The sequence below is a fragment of the Protopterus annectens genome, chromosome 1.part1 (assembly GCF_019279795.1).
Source record: "Protopterus annectens isolate FY-2018-M chromosome 1.part1, PAN1.0, whole genome shotgun sequence".
NCBI lineage: Eukaryota > Metazoa > Chordata > Ceratodontiformes > Protopteridae > Protopterus > Protopterus annectens.
Genome location: NC_056726.1, coordinates 1,507,930,413 through 1,507,943,919, shown reverse-complemented (window position 1 = coordinate 1,507,943,919; position 13,507 = coordinate 1,507,930,413).

Below are 13,507 nucleotides of genomic sequence, written 5' to 3'. Positions count from 1 at the left end.
TTGCAAAACACAACATAAAATAAAATAAAAGTAAATGTCTATCATATAGAACAGTTCCATGAATATCATACATAGCACAACACAATATGATTATGATGACAGTTTACACAGGGACTAAGACACATTCATTATGGACAGAGTTACCTATGGCCATGTATGTCGTACTCCTAAGAAGGAAAACAGTAGAGTCGTTTCATAAAAAGTCTACATGTTTATACACACACACACGGGTCATTAGCTTTCCAAAAGTGCATGAGCACTCACATCAACATATTTTACTGTCTACATTCAATGATTTCTATGAGCTGCCACAAATCATCATTGTTAAAATGCGGAGAAAGTGACCTGACAATATTGTGGACAATAGTCTAGCCACATGACAAACTTCTGAGACAGGCAGCATGATAGTTGGCTGAGCACATGTCAACGTAGTGAGTAAAGCACAAAAAAGTAATAGATTCAATCAGCATGACTGCTGATGTGAAAATCGAATGTCGTTACTAAAAGTATTGTATGTGTGCAACTCTAGTCATTATCTTCAAAAACAAGCAGCAGTCTGTACACTGAAAACTAAACTTTGTGAATATGCGTGTTTATACCTAACTGCCCCAATCAAATGGGTACCTGCTCAAGGGTCAGTCAGCCTAGGCTATAACTGTGTTTCTACAAAAACACCCAAGGTGGCTGAGGCAAATGCAATACCAATGTTGAACTGAAGGTCATACCACAAAGTCTGCAAACACTAACACAACAGAAAATCATTCACTCTGTGAATAGAAAGGCTATGCACAACACATCAATCATCAGAAAATGCAGCCAAACATACAAATGTCCAACAGCTACTTAAAAAAATTGTGACAGATTCACAAAAGCAAATGTCATTTATGTTATGAAGCACATTTTAAAAATGTGTGCTAAAAAAGTGCTCAAAGATAAATAAAACATCAACATTGTTAGATTGTCTCCACAGTTATAAGCACAGTTATTGTGTGATGAGTTCACTTACCTTACTGATGAATGATGATTTCTGTTATTCTTGCATTCTAATCAATAAACATGACATTGTGAAAAATACAGTCCTGAAAACACTGGCAGATGCATTGCAGTTCATAAAATAGATATACCTCTCTCCCTCTGCTGATTCTCAAGCCTGAGCATCTGCTTGATGCACATGGCTCTGTTCCGGCTAAACTCCTCATCCCCTGAAACAAAAAATAGAATGTATGAAAAATGCATTACACAAATAACATTGATATACAATTCTCAACACAGTTTGCAGATATTTATTTAACATTATATAAGCACAATACACAGCTACATCCAGGGTGGCCATGGTGGTACAACAGTTAGTGTTAGTACCTCACCACAAGAGGTTCTCCAGTTCAATTCTCAGCTGGGTTGCCTTCTGTGTGGAGTCTGCATGTCCTCCCTGCAGATGTATGGGTTTCCTCTGGGTGCTGTGGTTTTCTCCCACATCTCAAAGACATGATGCTGGTGGATTAGACACTCTAAATTGGCCCTAGGTGTGTGTGTGTGTGTGTGTGTGTGTGTGTGTGTGTGTGTGTGTGTGTGTGTGTGTGTGTGTGTGTGTGTGTGTGTGTGTGCCTCCTGTGGAAGGTCGGGTGCTGGGCTGCCAACTTGACACCATAAAACTTCACTGCTAATCATTCTGCGATTGTAATTCTCCAACCCTGAGAACTACTTGCCTATCTAAGACGTTAACTTAAAAAAAAAAAAAACATTTTTTGCAGGCAGTAAAGAGTTTATGTTATGACATTATCTTCATAGATATGGTCTAATAATAAGGCTCTTGACTTAGGACTGCTGAATGCGATCATGTGCTGCTCATGGACAGCACACATCCCTCAGGCAGTGTGACATTGTCATGTAGCTAACAGTTGGAGAATTACATTCATGTTATCACAGTGTTCAGATATATTAACGGTAATGGTCAGCATGCATTCTTCAGGCAGTGTGACAGTGTCACGTAGCTAACAGTTGGAGAATTACATTCATGTTATCACTGTGTTCAGATATATTAATGGTCAGCATACATTCCTCAGGCAGTGTGAAAAGTGTCATGTAGCTAACAGTTGGAGAATTACATTCATGTTATCACTGTGTTCAGATATATTAACGGTAATGGTCAGTATACATCCCTCAGGCAGTGTGACAGTGTCATGTAGCTAACAGTTGGAAAATGACATTCATGTTATCACAGTGTTCAGATATATTAACGGTAATGGACACCATACTTCCCTCAGGCAGTGTGACAGTGTCATGTAGCTAACAGTTGGAGAATTACATTCATGTTATCATTGTGTTCAGATATATTAACAGTAATGGACACCATACATCCCTCAGGCAGTGTGACAGTGTCATGTAGCTAACAGTTGGAGAATTACATTCATGTTATCACTGTGTTCAGATATATTAACGGTAGTGGACAGTATACATCCCTCAGGCAGTGTGACAGTGTCACGTAGCTAACAGTTGGAGAATTACATTCATGTTATTACTGTGTTCAGATATATTAATGGTAATGGACAGTATACGTCCCTCAGGCAGTGTGACAGTGTCATGTAGCTAACAGTTGGAGAATTACATTCACGTTATCACTGTGTTCAGATATATTAATGGTAATGGACACCATACTTCCCTCAGGCAGTGTGACAGTGTCACGTAGCTAACAGTTGGAGAATTACATTCATGTTATCACTGTGTTCAGATATATTAATGGACAGCATACATTCCTCAGGCAGTGTGACAGTGTCATGTTGCTAACAGTTGGAAAATTACATTCATGTTATCACTGTGTTCAGATATATTAACGGTAATGGACACCATACTTCCCTCAGGCAGTGTGACAGTGTCATGTAGCTAACAGTTGGAGAATTACATTCATGTTATCACTGTGTTCAGATATATTAACGGTAGTGGACAGTATACATCCCTCAGGCAGTGTGACAGTGTCACGTAGCTAACAGTTGGAGAATTACATTCATGTTATCACAGTGTTCAGATATATTAACGGTAATGGACACCATACATCCCTCTGGCAGTGTGACATTGTCATGTAGCTAACAGTTGGAGAATTACATTCATGTTATTACTGTGTTCAGATATATTAACGGTAATGGTCAGTATACATCCCTCAGGCAGTGTGACAAGTGTCACGTAGCTAACAGTTGGAGAATTACATTCATGTTATCACTGTGTTCAGATATATTAATGGACGGTATACGTCCCTCAGGCAGTGTGACAGTGTCATGTAGCTAACAGTTGGAGAATTACATTCACGTTATCACTGTGTTCAGATATATTAACGGTAATGGACACCATACTTCCCTCAGGCAGTGTGACAGTGTCACGTAGCTAACAGTTGGAGAATTACATTCATGTTATCACTGTGTTCAGATATATTAATGGACAGCATACATTCCTCAGGCAGTGTGACAGTGTCATGTTGCTAACAGTTGGAAAATTACATTCATGTTATCACTGTGTTCAGATATATTAACGGTAATGGACACCATACTTCCCTCAGGCAGTGTGACAGTGTCACGTAGCTAACAGTTGGAGAATTACATTCATGTTATCACAGTGTTCAGATATATTAATGGTAGTGGACAGTATACATCCCTCAGGCAGTGTGACAAGTGTCATGTAGCTAACAGTTGGAGAATTACATTCATGTTATCACTGTGTTCAGATATATTAACGGTAATGGACACCATACTTCCCTCAGGCAGTGTGACAGTGTCACGTAGCTAACAGTTGGAGAATTACATTCATGTTATCACTGTGTTCAGATATATTAACGGTAGTGGACAGTATACATCCCTCAGGCAGTGTGACAAGTGTCACGTAGCTAACAGTTGGAGAATTACATTCATGTTATTACTATGTTCAGATATATTAACGGTAATGGACACCATACATCCCTCAGGCAGTGTGACAGTGTCACGTAGCTAACAGTTGGAGAATTACATTCATGTTATCACTGTGTTCAGATATATTAACGGTAATGGTCAGTATACATCCCTCAGGCAGTGTGACAGTGTCATGTAGCTAACAGTTGGAGAATTACATTCACGTTATCACTGTGTTCAGATATATTAACGGTAATGGACACCATACATCCCTCAGGCAGTGTGACAGTGTCATGTAGCTAACAGTTGGAGAATTACATTCATGTTATCACTGTGTTCAGATATATTAACGGTAATGGACACCATACATCCCTCTGGCAGTGTGACATTGTCATGTAGCTAACAGTTGGAGAATTACATTCACGTTATCACTGTGTTCAGATATATTAACGGTAATGGACAGTACATTCCTCAGGCAGCGTGTCGTACAGCACACAGCTTCTGTGCACAGAACCAAACATGTTGCTGTACATAATGGACACAAAAAGGTATATATGACAACCATTTTTCATTGTTAAATTGCAGATCAGTAAGAAAATATATACATATTCGCTGCTCTTCATTTCAGCTGTTAATCTACACATCTCAGTCCCTCAAAATTTGGGGATGATGTTCTACTATTGACTTCAGTATTTCATGAGAAGAAAAAAAAAAACAAAAAAAACTTCATAGCATTTTTACAGTGTATGCAATATTAACTAGAAAATTGCGCAGGCATATAACAGGATTTAGCAAGATGTACTGTCCCCGCAGTTAAATAGCTGATGTTAATGGAATGTTATGGATTATGGATATATTAGTGGGGACTCAAAGATTAGCAGAGTTATTTGCAACTATGCTCAAAATATATGTTAATATATATGTGTAACATGCTTCTATAAATAAATGCGATGTATATATGAAAGCAGGATAACAGTTTCAGATGTATGTGTCCCTTTTCCAGATCTGAACACACAGCACACCAAAACATATACTTATTGGCCTTTTTCCTAACAAACTGAGCTCACAGTCAGTACATCCTACTTTAAATAAAAACAGGTACTGCTCTCCAAACATTGTTGTTATCAGAGTGTTACAGATTATGGCCATATTCACAGAAATATGAAGACTATATCAGAGAGTCATTACCATGCACGACATACACCTTAATATAAGGTATTACGATATGGTTCTTTTAAAAAATACTATGGCTGAAGTTAACCAAGTTAACAAGTACAGATATATGCTTCTCCTATATAACTTGGAAGACATGCTTTAATATGTTTTATGTTTAAAATAAAAATTATTTGAGTAAAAAAAAAAAACATTCAGCACATTATTGTTAAACAAACAGGTACTGCTCTACAACACCTGTTATTATAAAGCTGATGTTATCAGAACATTATGGGTTATTGACAATTTGTAGAAATTTGAAGAATGTATCAGAAATTTGTTACCATGCACAACATAAATCTTAATATAAACTACAGTAGAAAATTGAACGTCAATTATCCAAAACATCAATTATCCGAACCAACCTTCTAAAGTTATCGAGTAGGAAAAATCATAAAAGTCTGAGTATGTAAACATCATACTTATTCATGTGAGCATGTCTTTTGAGCTTGTAGCCAGCTGGTGTGTGAAAAATATTCTTAACTGTCCACTGGAATCACTGAATGGTTGAAAAGTGTATTCCTGCATGCAGAAAAAAACAACATTTTAGATTTTTTTTCTCCAGTTCAATTACATGTTTGATTATCCAAACAGTTTGATTATCTGAACTAGCCGAGGTCCCAATTAGTTTGGATAATTGACTTTCTACTATATTGCAGTACAGTTCTTCAAAATAAAAATGTTATGGGTGAAGTTAACCAAGGTAACAAGTACAGATTCCTCTTTGTGGTTTGGAACCCACAACATACCAAAATTTAAACTTACTAGCCAGCTGTTTTACAGGTCAGGCTAACACTCAGCAAGAGTTTCATTGTAGAAAACAGGTACTACAGGTGTTTAGAAGAAATCCTGCAGTAAAAGGATATATACGGAAAATTAATACAATTTTTGGACCTTTCATATTAAAGAAATAACGGCTGTCACTACATAACTAAAAACCCATGTGTAGGCAGTGAGATGGGTATTACTTTTTAAATTAAATAAATGTGTTTCTGCAATTGTTTAGGAGGAATGATGTAATGAAGTTATATACGTGCTTGTATTCCAGCTTGTAACGGTCCAATGTGTGATACAGTGGGACTGCAACAGAAAGCTATGAAATGCGCAGTCATTCATGGCCCAGGCGTTATAGGCATCTGTGATGCACGAGAACAGAGGATCCATGAAATTATGTAGTTAGATGTTCTAAAACATATATACGTCTACAAAGGACATCGCACATGTTATAAATAAGTTACCAACGAACGTGGGTATAAAACCTATATTTAAGAGAACAGTATTGATCAAGTCCACGTCATTATCCTCACAAGCTAATTATAAAGCAGCTAACATTGCAAAAACCTGGAATTTACTCCCTCAGTCTATTAGATCCACTAACAACTCTACTCAATTAAAAAAAAAAAAACTACTTAAACAGTATTTATCAGACTCATGGCTGTGCACATGTAGCACTCCAGGCTAACTATGAACAATTTATATTTTCTTCCTCTTCTCTTTAGGCTAGCACTCTAAATTTTTATTCCACTCACAAGCTTTCTTTCTTACCTTTCCACTACCATTCTTAACTCTATAGAAACATCCTTTCACTTACTTTCCTCCAACAAATAGCTCCTATGTTCTTTTCTTCATCATCCTGACCTCCTTTCTTCCTCACATTTCCTCTCTCTTCATCTACAACCTGACTGACATCTTCATTTGGGTTCCAGTTGTCTAGTCTTTCTCTATATTTGATCACCTGTATTGTTGTAACCACAGATTATCTTTACCTAACTATATTTAATTATTTGCTATTGTTTAAGTACCTTAATTTATGATCTTTCTTATACCTTTTTACTAATTTATAAATATCACTTTATGTGTATGTTTTTATTATGCATTGTTCCTTGCGTGGAGCTTTTCTCCCCGGGCCTCCACTGAAAATGGATTCTGCCTAGTCAGAGTATCCAAACAAATGTAAATTAAAAATAAATAAATAAGTAATACATGGTTATAACTACATCTATCTGATATATATAGTACAGTGATATAGCTGTAATATCTGTAGCAATGCTCAGATACATGTAACATACTGACACTTATTGTACCGATCTAGAGACAGCCTTCTCACTTCGGCAACCCTCCTTTGAAGTTCCACTCTGTCCTTGTGATGCAGGTTATCATAGTAGTGATGAATCTACACTCCAGTGTAGTAGATCCCTGTCCTCTGTTGATGTTCCCTCATGATCCGGTTCAACACACCAGTCATAGTGAAGCTTCTCGCTCTGCCTCTCATCCACTGCTCCAGTCCAGCACACAGCCAACATCTGGGTTGTCCCCTCATCTGTCCATTTGGGTGGATGAACATGTCTCAGACTCCTCAAGATATCCATCATGATCCGCAAGAAAAATAAATGTGAAAAATACAAACACAGATATGCTCACTGAGGTTCCACTTAGTTCCCAGTTAGCAATGGTCTGATCAGTAAACATATCAAAAGCAGTATTTGAAAGCAGATCTGATGTCATGTTATAAGATCATAGGAAAATAGCAGGTACATGCCACACATGGTACCATTTATTGATACCTATTGGGTGTTTACACAGCACACCTGCATGTTTCAGAACATAACAGCAATTTTCATGGATGTGCACAAATGGCATTCCAAACACTTGAATTTTAATTAACCTCATTAATTATTTATAGCACAGATTGTACTTAAAGTTAGGTGCACACAAGGTGCACTTTGATTCTGTCATTTGGAGTGAGAGGTACACTGCCTATTGATACATTATTGTTGTGGTGCTTAGTATATCTGTTAAAGTTAATCATTTGAAAAGATACATGTTAAAATTCATATTTACTCAAAATGGTAATTTTAACCGTAGTTGTCATAAGTTCCTCTTACCTCCCTACAGCTAAAACATAATGCTAGACCAACTCCTTTCAGTACCACTGCTTACTGTTCTCACACTAACCACATCCTACCATAGTCCTCTACCTGACTGATTCCCTAGTCCCACCTCCTCTCCTACAATCACATAATCCAACAGCAGACTCCTTCCATATATCTTCTCTGTTCTCTCATCACTTCTTACATCTGTTCAAACATAAAATCTCTCCAAAGCTCTCCTACCTCCCCAAACTCAAATCTAAATTCTTTCTGCCGCACCCTCTTAGGTACACCTCTTCATCCCTATTCATCCCTGTTTATATCCTACTTCTTGCAAGAGATATTCATCCTAACCCTAGTTCATTAGCCAACTTCTCTGACCTATCAACCCCCCTCCTTTCCACCTCCACCCAGATTCCCACTCCATCTCAACCTACCTCTTCTGCCAGGCACCTTAACATATTAGGTCTCAATATCCATAGTACAGTAAATAAACTCCCTGAATTACATTCCTGGATAACATTACACTCTCCAGATATTCTCTCCATCTCTGAAACCTGGCTAAAACCTCACATATCAAACAAAGAATTGCTCCCCACTGGATACAATATCTTCCGCCAAGACAGGCCTATAAAAAAGGTGGTGGGGTAGCTATCTTCTACTCAGAAAATCCTTCTATCCATCCCATGCAATACTCCCCCCTCTTTTTTCCACCCTCCCGAGATCCTCATAGTTAATTGTAACCTAAATGATCATAAAAAGATTGCCATCACTGCTATCTACATACCACCTGGTAACATTACCCTGAACTTGAACTCTTTCTTGTCTGGATCTCCCAAACCATCTCCTATGAAACCATTATTGCAGGGAATATCAATATCGACTGGAATTCTCTCACTACCAACTCCCCCAATGGTAGCATGGCTTCACCCAACTCATCACTTCCCCATCTCGTATTAATCAACAATCCAGTACCAGCACCACTATAGACTGGATACTTACCTCCCATCCTGACTGATACCATAAACCCCTCTATTCTCTCTGACACACTTAGTGATCATCACCCTATCTCTATACATCCTCACCTGTCCTAACCCTCTAAAACATACATAAACAGGGACTGTCGTAATCTAGCCAACTTTAACCCTGATGTATTTAATCAAACACTCTCATCGATAAACTGGTCTTTTCTCCAGCACCTCCCTCTTGAAGAAGCTATTCTCAAATTCATCAGCATCTTCCTTAACTCTCTTAACTGCCTAGCCCTAATAGAAAAGTTTGAGTCAAAACCAACTTTGCTCCATGGATAAGTAAAGGGACTTTCTCCTTCATGTGGAAAAGAGACAATGCAAGGAAAACCTGGAGCAAACTTAAAACTCCTTCCAGCCTCCAGAACTATAGAGAACATCGGAATACCACAAAAAAAAAAAATCACCCTTGATAAGAAAATCTTCTACCTTAACCCTCAAAAAAGTCCCCACTCCAACCCCAAAAGATTCTGGAGTACCATTAATAAGCTTTTACACCCAGGTAACCCTTCCCCTCCCAACCCCACCCCAAACAGCTCTCCTCTTGAAACTACCATGTTTCTCAACTCCTTCTTTATAGACTCTGTACAGAAACTAATCAAACATAGCACAAATATTAATCATGACATCTCTCTCCCTCCCTCCCACCAAGCCACCTTCACAGTCAAGCCTATCCCTGCAACTGTTATCAGGACTCTACTCTATAAACTTAAACCATGCTCCCCTTCAGCTGATAACCTGCCACCCTTATACCTCAAACTAGCAGCCCCCTCCATTGCCTATCCAGTCTCCATACATATTATTTAAATTCAGGAAAACCTTTTCCCTCAGATATGGAAAACGTCCTATACTATACCCCTGGATAAAGGTGGTAACTCCACTGACCCCTCAAATTTCAGGCCTACCTCTATTCTATCCCCTATCTCAAAGATCCTTGAAAAGTGCATTCACAAACAGCTCATTACACATCTCATTCAGGAAAATCTCCTCACCCCTACCCAACATAGCTTTTGCCCTCAACATAGTATTACTACCGCACTACTGTCCTTTACTAACTCCATCTCCACCTCTCTCAATAACAGCAAACTAGTGTCTTTCCTCTTCCTTAACCTCTCTAAGGCTTTCAACACTGTTTCCCATAACCTCCTGCTCTCCGAACGTGTTTCCTTCAATATCTCTACCTCCACTTTTAACTGGTTCTCTTCTTCCCTAACAAATAGAGCTCAGTCTGTCAAATGGATGTCAGCTACGTCTCCATTCCTTCCCGTTCTTACTGGAGTCCCCCCTAGGCTCCATCCTGGGTCCTCTACTATTTAATATTTTTACTAGTGATCTCTTCCAATCCTGCCCCAACTCTAAACTCATACAATATGCAGATGACTCCATGATCATCTCTACCTCTGACAATCTATCCCACCTACATACCCTCACTTAAGACATGCTACACTCAGTCGAAAGTTGGTTCACTGCTAACCAACTCGTACTTAACCCCAATAAAACTAAACGTCTTATTTTCCTTCCAATACCCCTCCAGCACCTTAAATCACCCTTCTCAGTGTCTCACTAAACAACACAACTATTCAGGTCAAGTCTCATACTAAACTTCTCAGGGTACGTATAGATTACAAGCTAAAATTTGATTCTTACATCAACAACTGCATCAAAAGGGCCCACCAGAAACTAGGATTGTTATACAGAAATAAAAAATTCCTTACACAAGAATCCAAAGTATCCCTTGCTCAAGCCTACCTTTTACCTACTTTATTATATGCTGCCCCTGTCTTTACTAACCTCCAAAAACATTTGCTAAACAAACTTGAACTTGCATATAATAAAATTGGTAGGTTTGCCACACATTTCCCCACTGACTCTCTTTAAAAAACTATACTGACTAGAATTCCATAATCAACTCCTTCTGCCTCAACTCCACTTGACACATACCATCTTACATCAACCGCTAGCCTGTCCTTCACTAGCAACTCTCATCTCCCCTTATGTCCCTAACCAGGAGCTTCATAGCTCTGACCAACACCTTCTCCAAATATCCAAACCTAATAAATCCATAGGGAAAAGTCTTTATAGTCACGCAGTCTCTACATCTTGGAACAAGTTCCCTCTCTATATCAGATCTTACCAAAACTCTCCCAATTTCAAACTAGCCTTAAAGGAATACTTACTCAACTCCTGCACCTGTCTCTGTAATGACGCTATATGAAGCAATTCCTCCCCCGCCTTTCTTCTCCCTCCAAGCTACTGGCTCCATTTCCTACATCTTAGACACTCCTGCTTGTAAGTTTTTACTTCTATTTCAGTAACAATGCACCTCTTTCTTAACCCTATTTACTGTATCAGACAGCTTTCACCTATATCTTTCATCCCCTTATTGTGCCCCCTCCCCACTTTTCTCTGACTAGACTCCACGCTATATGCAAGACTTGCCTACATACTAGTCCTTCCTATTCCCTTATATGTTACCATACAACTATTACAATACATGTATTTTAAGATTATTAATATGTCTTTTTTTAAGAATATATAAGATGAATAATATTTGCCTTGTATGCTTTAGCTTAAATCTGGATTTCTCTTTTGTAACTAATTGTAATCTTTGTATGTGGGGCTTTTCTCCTGGGGTCACTACTGTAAAAGGGCACCTGTGCAGCCAGACCAACATGGTTAACAAATGGTAAATAATAAATTAATAAATAAAATAAGTTACTGGAGTGATGCTGTCTTGTACTTTATGCATACAGATGTCCTTCTAAGTAGTTTATTTCAGTCCTGTATGCAGTTGTACAGACAGATTTCCATTGCAAATGTTAACGGTGTATGAAGAATGACTTATGGCTCACCTACAGTTCTTACTGGTAGTTCCTTATACTCTCTCGTGTAAGTACGGAAACCTGCAAATTCTGACAGTGTCCGTACTTGGTACGTGGTGTTGATATTACGGATATTCCTTATTTTATGTCTCGTAACTAAACTGTTTTAAACATTCTGTTGCTGTTACAGATGTGTCTTTGATGATTACTCATTACGAAGGCATGATCAGTACTGTCTGAATATACTATGTAGCCATACTGTCTGCAGCCTGGGTATGGATCCTGAGGTTTATGCACAAACTCAATAAATTCTTCAGACTGTTATTTGTTTTAGTATTTGAATGTGACATGCAAGCTGGCTCATGTGGCATAATAATCTTTACTTTGGGCATCCATGACATATGTATGTTTTGTCAGGGGTTCTAATCCCACTCACAGACTTTAAAGGAATTACATGCTAGTTGATTTTACCAATTTTATCTATGAAGGGGTTGTTATTACTTGTGAATATGTTACATTAGTATTTATCATACACACTGTTATACAGGCATTTTCAATCCACCAAAATCATAATGTTTATGTAGACATATGCTGCTCACAGAATGAAATGCATAAATGAGCTCAAACATGAATATTCTTGTTGTGTATCATGGTTTATCAGATGACCAGCTGTTCTAGGGGTGACAACTTCTCCCCCAGGAAAATTACATCATAACTAATGCTGTCAGCCAACATGTGAGGAGACTCCTAGGCCATTCAGGTGATACTGTTTGGGGAAATTAAATCTGGACGGACCTCACCAACATGTTAAATCCAGTTGGAGGCCACAAGTTTTCTTAAAACTTGCATATTTTCTGTCCTTGACCTAGCACTCTTGTGTGGGATCATTTACTGCACTGTTATAACTTGATATTACTTGTGAACCTCTGCTATCTCTGTAAAAAACAAAAACAAAAAAAAAAATCTTGCTTTTTTCCCACTTTTCTGAGAGTTAAAAAAGTTCAGTTACAGGCTTGCTGTTCCTGAACTGTTTGAAAGTTTCTGTGAGGCCATTTTTGCTTGGGCTAAAGGAGGGTCTCTGTGTTCATCAGTGGCAGTGACTAACATTGAGCAGCTTCCCTGCCCTCCGTAGAGGTGGTTACTGACTTGAAACTGTAGTTTTATTGGCCACTAGGGGTCATTTCCATAACTCCTTCATCTTCCTCTCTTAAAACCTAGTTGCCTCGTGGTTTGAGCGTCTTTTCAGGCTTGTTGGCTGTTGGTGAAGCACCCTCCAAGAGGAAAAAACGCTGAGAGAAGAAGGGAGCCACTTTTGAGATTTTAAGTATTTTTTCTCTGTTTATTTGCTAAGTTTTTCTGCATAGCTGCCTAGCTTGAGCATTTTCTGGCTTGTTAAACTTGATTTCTGTATTAGTAGCTGTATTTAGAGCACAACCAAAAGCTGTTTGCTGAATTTCCTGTTTGCACTTAATTTTAAATCGTTTTTTCTTAAAACTTGCATATTTTCTGTCCTTGACCTAGCACTCTTGTGTGGGGTCATTTACTGCACTGTTATAACTTGATATTACTTGTGAACCTCTGCTATCTCTGTAAAAAACAAAACAAAAAAAAAAAAAATCTTGCTTTTTTCCCACTTTTCTGAGAGTTAAAAAAGTTCAGTTACAGGCTTGCTGTTCCTGAACTGTTTGAAAGTTTCTGTGAGG